We start from the raw sequence: 7,500 nt of genomic DNA on the forward strand, positions 1-7,500 counted from the left end.
ACATATATATATATATACTATATATATATATACACTGTGAACTACAAAAGACTAATTAATTACAAATTCCAACCAGACAAAAGTGCGAGACAAAAGACCAAACAATTATAAATTTGTCTCGGAAGTAGCCACGAGAAATAACCCCATTGGAGGTAATATAAACATCAGAAATTCCCACTGGACGTAGAGTAGCAAAACACGGATAAATTATGAATTCCTACTGGACGTAGTGTCAAATAATTAATTAAAAAATTCCTACTAGACGTAAATTGAGAAAACTAATAAATTAAAAAGTTTCCACTGGGCATAAAGCGAGAAAAAATTTATAAATTAGACATTCCGATTAAACATAAAGCGGGAAAAACTTTATAAATTAGACATTCCGATTAGACATACAGCGAGAAAAACTTTATAAATTAGACATTCCGATTAGACTTAAAGCGAGAACTTTATAAATTAGACATTACGATTAGACTTAAAGCGAGAAAAACTTTATAAATTAGACATTTCGATTAGACTTAAAGCGAGAAAAACTTTATAAATTAGACATTCCGATTAGATATAAAGCGAGAAAACTTTATAAATTAGACATTCCGATTAGACATAAAGCGGGAAAAACTTGAAAATGAATTAGGAATTCTCAGCGGACGCGGGTGACACAAAATACTAATAATTGTAAATTCCCACTGGACGTAAAGCGAGGAGAATAATAATAATAAAAGAAATAAAAGACTTAATAAATTAGAAATTCCCACTGGTCGCAGAGCGACCCATTACAAAACATTAAAATGAATTTGCTCCCTGAACCCTCTGCTCGAGTTTGTTTCCGTTCGACTTCGACTTTGATTAGGAAAGTTTGCGAGGAGAATTTTCTTCCCTGGAATAAGTCGAAGTCAGGAAACACATGACGTCGCTTTATTACTCCGTCCAATATTTGTTAGTTATTGCACGGACTTAATTTGCTATTTTTTTTATATTTTTGTATCCAATTTAAACGTAAATTAATTCATCTGATTTGACAGTTTCAATTTTCGTCACCTCCCACCTTCTCTCTCTCTCTCTCTCTCTCTCTCTCTCTCTCTCTCTCTCTCTCTCTCTCTCTTCAATTATCCATCCGTCTATCAACTTAACTATTACTGGAATTGCGTAGTTTGGTGGGTGGAAATAACAGAGGTACAGAAACCTTCCTTTCTGAAAATATATTACTAGGAAGAATACAATGTTTGTTTAACAGTCATGTACAAATCGTACAGCAACTTGAAGGTACAGATACCAAATTCTTGGGATGTATTTATATTCACTTAAATATAAATTGTATATGGACACTCCATTTATTCATACATTTGTTTATCATTTTACTGCATTTGCTGGCTGTTAATAATTCGATTTATGCCCAATCATATAGCGTTAAGTAAAGAAATGTCTTTCCCTTTTCATAACAGAGGTATTTTGGACAGACCATAGTGCCAAATAGCTGTCTTCCTTTCTCAGGTATTCAGAATCATGTCTTACCACTGCTATTTTAGCTTCTCACTTCAAAATAATTGCCTGTTCACTTAAAGAGGTAGTTAAGTGATTGAGCTTTAATAGAAGAACTATACTGTTATTTTGCAGATACAAACATTGGAAGACCCCAAAGAACAGGACGAAGAAGGGAGCCTTTATTTTCTCCAATAATTTGGAGCTCTTTTTCTGTCTCGTAGTGTTATTCCCATCATTATTGTTTCCAAAGTTCTTTGAGTTGTAACTAGTTTATTCTCCAAGTTTCTGATGTATAAGTTAAAACTAGCTGTAAGAAACAGTTCATTTTACGATGCATGGCAAGACAGAGGAATTCTTTGGGGTATATTGAATGCCTTGTTATGGAGAAAGTTTCTAAAAGCAACCATTTGAATAGGGAAATGTATTATCCAGGGAACAATGTATTATCTAGGGAACAACTGACTGCGTTCAAAGACAAAGACAGGAAACGCAAATAAACTTCGTAATGTAGCTTATGATAAATATACTGTAAGTTAAAATTAAGGCTATATATACCTGCGCTATTCAGGTTTTGTACTATGGTTTATGCCTATTTTTGTTTTTAATTTCTTTGCAGCCTAATGAGTATCTATCATTTAAGATGCACTTCGCTAGTAACAGAAATATAATTATCTATTGAAAAATAAATAAATAAATAAACTTCACTCCATTATCAGAATATCATCCTTCAGTGCGCATGTTTTGTTGAGTAACGTAGTTTACTATTATTTTAAAAAACGATACAGAATTATGTAAGACGAATTATGATGACCATGTTTCACGTCAAGTATCGAACGTCGGTCTGTTCAAGGTAAAACTGATTTTATCAATATTCTTCTGGTAGAAAAACAATCAGTATAGATCTGTTGACAGCACACCATCGAATGTTTTTTTCTTATTTCCTTATGTGTCATGTTAATTTTTTCGCTTTCAGATACTTCCTTTTTCCGAGTACATATCATTGGATTTATCATATCCTTTTGGTAGAAAAACAATCAGTATAGATCTGTTGACAGCACACCATCGAATGTTTTTTTCTTATTTCCTTATGTGTCATGAAGCTTTTTTACTTCCAAATACTTCTTTTTCCGAGTAGTACACATCATTGGATTTATCAGTGAATTTTTCGTTCCGTAAGCATTAGATCTATAAGCTTCATAGCACCTTTGAAAAGAGGATCTCAAATCTCAACGCGATCAGCCTATCGGAGGACATTCTCTCTCTCTCTCTCTCTCTCTCTCTCTCTCTCTCTCTCTCTCTCTCTCTCTCTCTCTCTCTCTCTCTAGTGACCCTAGCCTGAAGACAGCGACATTTCCCTGTCTTGTCATTTTCCATTTTTCAGTGGTTTCTTCTTGCGCTCCCTTTCTTGACAGGAGGCAAAAGCTAAGGCAATGTTATACATTTTTCCTTCGTCCCATTTACCAAATATCCGCACTGGGCCTCGCAAGCACAACTTTAAGAGAGAGAGAGAGAGAGAGAGAGAGAGAGAGAGAGAGAGAGAGGTTACAAAAAAAGATAGAAGTAAAGGCAGGCACATGAAATCATTCCATTGATTGCCAAGTCATGCATCAAGAACGACAAGGGGGTTAAAACCCCCTTAAGGAAATTCGTTGCGAGGATTTAATTTCCTGCCGAATTGATTCGGGAGGGGTAGGAGGCAGGCGGGCAAGCTGGAGGGCCGGAAGGAAGGGAGGGTGTAGGGGTGGGGGGCTTGGGTAGGGGTGGTGATGGAAGCAGCAGCAAGGATAGTCGAAGGGGAGAGATAAACTTGACACGATATTACTCGAACTAATTGCTGGATTGGGAGACACAAACCCCTCTTCGCTCGAGGTGGGTCTCTGGTGTTTCCTGATCGAAGGAGTAGGAGATGTTGGATGCTGCTGTTTAGATGCATCTTCGGTTTCTCCTGTGCGTTGCTGAGACAGATGTGATTGGATGCTGATGTTGTTGATGATGCTTTGATTGTTGTTCTTGTTATTCGTTCAGGGTTGACTCAGCCGTCTGTTTGATGTTTCGTTGGATGCTTGGGATTCATTCTGTTTATTTTATATAGATTCTCTGAAATTCTGTTACTTCATTATCGAAAATATTAGTTCACTGTTCTTCATTTACTTATTTCATCATCCCTCTACGTTCATTGTAATATCATGTGTCTATAATTCAAAGATGACTTGGCAACTTTAGCTTGTTTATCATATAACATGAAAATTCGTTGCATTCTGTTTTCGAATGATGATGCAACAAAGGATATTTGATAAACAGCGTCCTATACTATATATATATATATATATTTATATATATATACTTAGATACTGCTAAGCGTTGGTCATCGTAATCTACTGTATTAATGAGAAAGTATGATGTTGAACGACTCTGTGTATGTTTTATATATTTCTGCTTATTTTGAAAATTTTAATCTTAAACTAAACTCGATAGTGTTGTGTTAACGGTGTTTTTATCAAGTAAAAATGAAGGAAGCCGTAGTTATCTAATTCTGAATAACATGAATAACTTCTATAGATGGTTAACTTAATTGTGCTGGGGTCTTTGATATGATTAAGCATGGGAAATTTCTTAGTTTTATTATATTTCAGCAAAAAAATTATGATGATTTTCTTCTTTTCAGGTATGTCTGTGGCCACTATGCAGTTTTTAGATACCTGAAACTGAAATGCCTAAGGTAAGGCTGAGTCAACAGATTATGATATAGTAAATTAATGTATAAATAATTCTGTATTCATTGACATAAGTCACTGTTGATAGATTCATATCTTCCTCCTACAATTCGTACACATCTTATATATTCGGTTGCTTTCAAGTCTCTTGCATTGCATATTGCAGACAGATATATCCTGAAATTGCCTCCCCGTGTCTTCAGCAAATATTTTCACAGGACAGTCTTCAGTAATCAGAGTCATTAGCCGTATATTTCTTTTGTTTTCACTTGATCTGATAATAATTGTTTAGCTACTGTAGTTTATACAGGGTGTCCATAAAGTCCCAGTGCCATTCTGAGCAATAATTACTTGAAATGGTACTGGGACTTTATGGTGTCTATAAAGTCCTAGTACCATTCTGAGCAATAATCACTTGAAATGGTACTGGGACAAAGTCCCAGTACCATTCTGAGCAATAAATACTTAAAATAGTACTGGGACTTTATGGACACCCTGTATATCAAGAATTTTTATTTTCCAGTTTACTCTTTTGAAGGCTTAATCGAAATTCCTTTTATTTGCCCTCTTAACCTCACTTCATAACTCTTGATGTTACTGAATGCAAGGAATTATCTCCAGCAGCATAATATTCCACAAGCCGGACCAGAGTCAGATTTCCTTTCTCGAGGGTCGCATTGAAATAAGGCATGGAAACGAATCAGCATTGCTATTGGACGCCACTGGTTGCAAAGGCCCGTTAAAATGTGGTACGAAAGCTGCTATGTGTACATCATCCTTTAGGGGGAAGGGCTTCGTGTAATTAATCCATCGCCTCGCTTTAGACAACCATTCGCGTACAACCGATTATTGGCTCCCTTTAGATAAAGACGATCCCCAGCTGGAGATACCGCGCCATCGCCCAGCCATCGCAAAGAGCCTCGAAGATAATTCATTTTGCCCGTAATTAATCCAGGACTCTCTCTCTCTGTCTCTCTCTCTCTCTCTCTCTCTCTCTCTCTCTCTGCTTTGTGTGAAGGCAATATTAATTAGCCTCGTCTTGCCTCGTCAGCAGAGACGTGGGAAGAAACAGCTTTACTTCTACGAAGACTGATTAACTTCTGAGCGTAAACACGGGAACAAATTAATTAATGAGAGATATGAATGGGTAGTAATTCATTAAGATACATTGCATATCACATATTGATTTAATTACAAACTATGCGTGTTGATCATTATTTTAGCATGTAGATTACTACCGTAGGGTATTTACCATCTAGAATCCTACCCCAGTTTAATGGGGCATTTTATACCATTTAAACTACGAAAACAAAGTTAAATATACTTTAGTTTAACCAGACTACTGAGCTCATTAACAGCTCTCATAGGTCTGGCATGAAGGATTAGATATTTTCACGTGGCTAGGAACCAATTGGATACCTAGCAACGGGATCTACAGCTTATTGTGGAATCCGAACCACATTATATCGAGAAATGAATTTCTATTCACCAGAAATAAATTCCTCTGATTCCACGTTGGCAGAGCGGGGATTCGAACTCGGGACTACCGAATTGGTAGGGGAGCACGTAAACCACCCGTCCAACGAGGAACTAGTACGAAAACAACCGCGTGTATATTGGTCCTAGCAAATTTCAGGGGAAGGGTTTTTATTTTTTTTAATTTTTTTAAAGGCACGATATTAATAATACAAGTAGAGGTAATCGACGAATATCTACGTACTTGATGTAACTAAATCAGTTTTATAAATAGGCGAGTAAACAATGAAAAACTAAACATTCAGATTGGTCGACAGATACGAAATTAACATGTAGAGATAATGGATGAATGTCTACTTACAATAGCAAACTGTATCAGCCATAGAAATAGGTGGATAACCAGGGTTAAATTTCGGTCAGACATACAGGCAAGAAAGTAGGAACATATGCAAAGATGATCCATGCATATGTAAGTACAATACAAAACTGTAACAGTTACACAAAGAATTGGATAGCGACGCTAACAAGACAGGCAGGCAAACAGACAGACTAATAATAAATGTAGAGGTAATCCATAAATATCCTAAGTACAGTCACAAACTATATCAGACAGATAGACAGTAATAATTAATGTAGAGAAAGTCCATAAACATATAGGTACAATTACAAACTATATCAGACTGACAGACAGATAGACTGAGTCATAACAAATGTGGAGATTACCATGAATATCTAGTTACAAATTATACCAGACAGAACCACATTTGACTTTCTCTCTCTTTCTTTCTTTTCCTCAGCCAGACTAAATCGCACAGCTCTGCTTTTTATGCATTGGCGAAAGGTCAAAAGGAGGTCATTAATTTCTCATACCCCCCATTGATTTCTGAGATGTCTATGAAATCTTGTAGACTGGAATAATGACCTTCGACCTCATTTGAATTCGAGTAGCCAAGGTTGTCTCGATTTTTTTTTTATGTGCCTTGGCCTTTCATTCCTTTTATTTTCGTCGAGGATTTAAAGGTGAAGTTCGTATGTGGTGTTAAACTAGGTTATGATTTATGATTATTTGGGAATGGACTTACGATGGGTAAGGCTCAAGAGACGGTGGATAGGTGTTCCTATTCATGATACTAGGGGATTATTATATAATTCACATTAAAAATAATAATAGAACCCTAACAAACATAGTTACTAAAATAACTGTATATCCTGAAAGATATCAGTCAAGTCAAGAATGATTAAGATTTTAGTTTAGCTGTCTTCGACAAACCTCCCCTTCTCGTAATTCCTGTAGAGTCCGTATTGAACTTGTAGTAAATGGTGTATCACATTTATTTTGTTAGCAGAAAATTTACATATCAGCTATATGTTGCTGGTGATTTATGCATATAATATATTCGCTTTAAAACACTAATCAACTTGGTATTATATATATATATATATATATATATATATATATATATATATATATATATATATATATATATCTATATAGATAATGCCAGTTAAGATAATGATTAGTGATTTAAACGATATATATGGATAAATCACCAGGAACATATAGCTGATATTCAAACTTAGTTTTTTTTGTTTTTTTTAAGGAGAAAAGTACTTGCCTTTCCTTCAAGGTATTAGGTGCAATAGGTGCTTATAAAAGTATATATTGGTTCAAATGATCTAATTTATCTATGTCAAGCAAGAACTTTTTTTTACATTTTCTATCGTATGACTTTGTGCAACAATAACTCAAAACTGTTTTATATATATATATATATATATATATATATATAGTATATATATATATATATATATATATATATATATATAT

The 7,500-nt window shown here is 35.0% G+C and overlaps 1 protein-coding gene across 2 annotated transcripts in view; it reads left to right on the forward strand.

The window, feature by feature from the left end:
- The window catches only part of LOC135225653 (caskin-1-like), a 1,822,025-nt gene that overhangs the window by 943,242 nt on the left and 871,283 nt on the right, over positions 1-7,500 (forward strand). The gene's annotated exons all lie outside the window — the stretch shown is intronic.

The sequence above is a fragment of the Macrobrachium nipponense genome, chromosome 13, assembly GCF_015104395.2.
Source record: "Macrobrachium nipponense isolate FS-2020 chromosome 13, ASM1510439v2, whole genome shotgun sequence".
Taxonomy (NCBI): Eukaryota; Metazoa; Arthropoda; class Malacostraca; order Decapoda; family Palaemonidae; genus Macrobrachium; species Macrobrachium nipponense.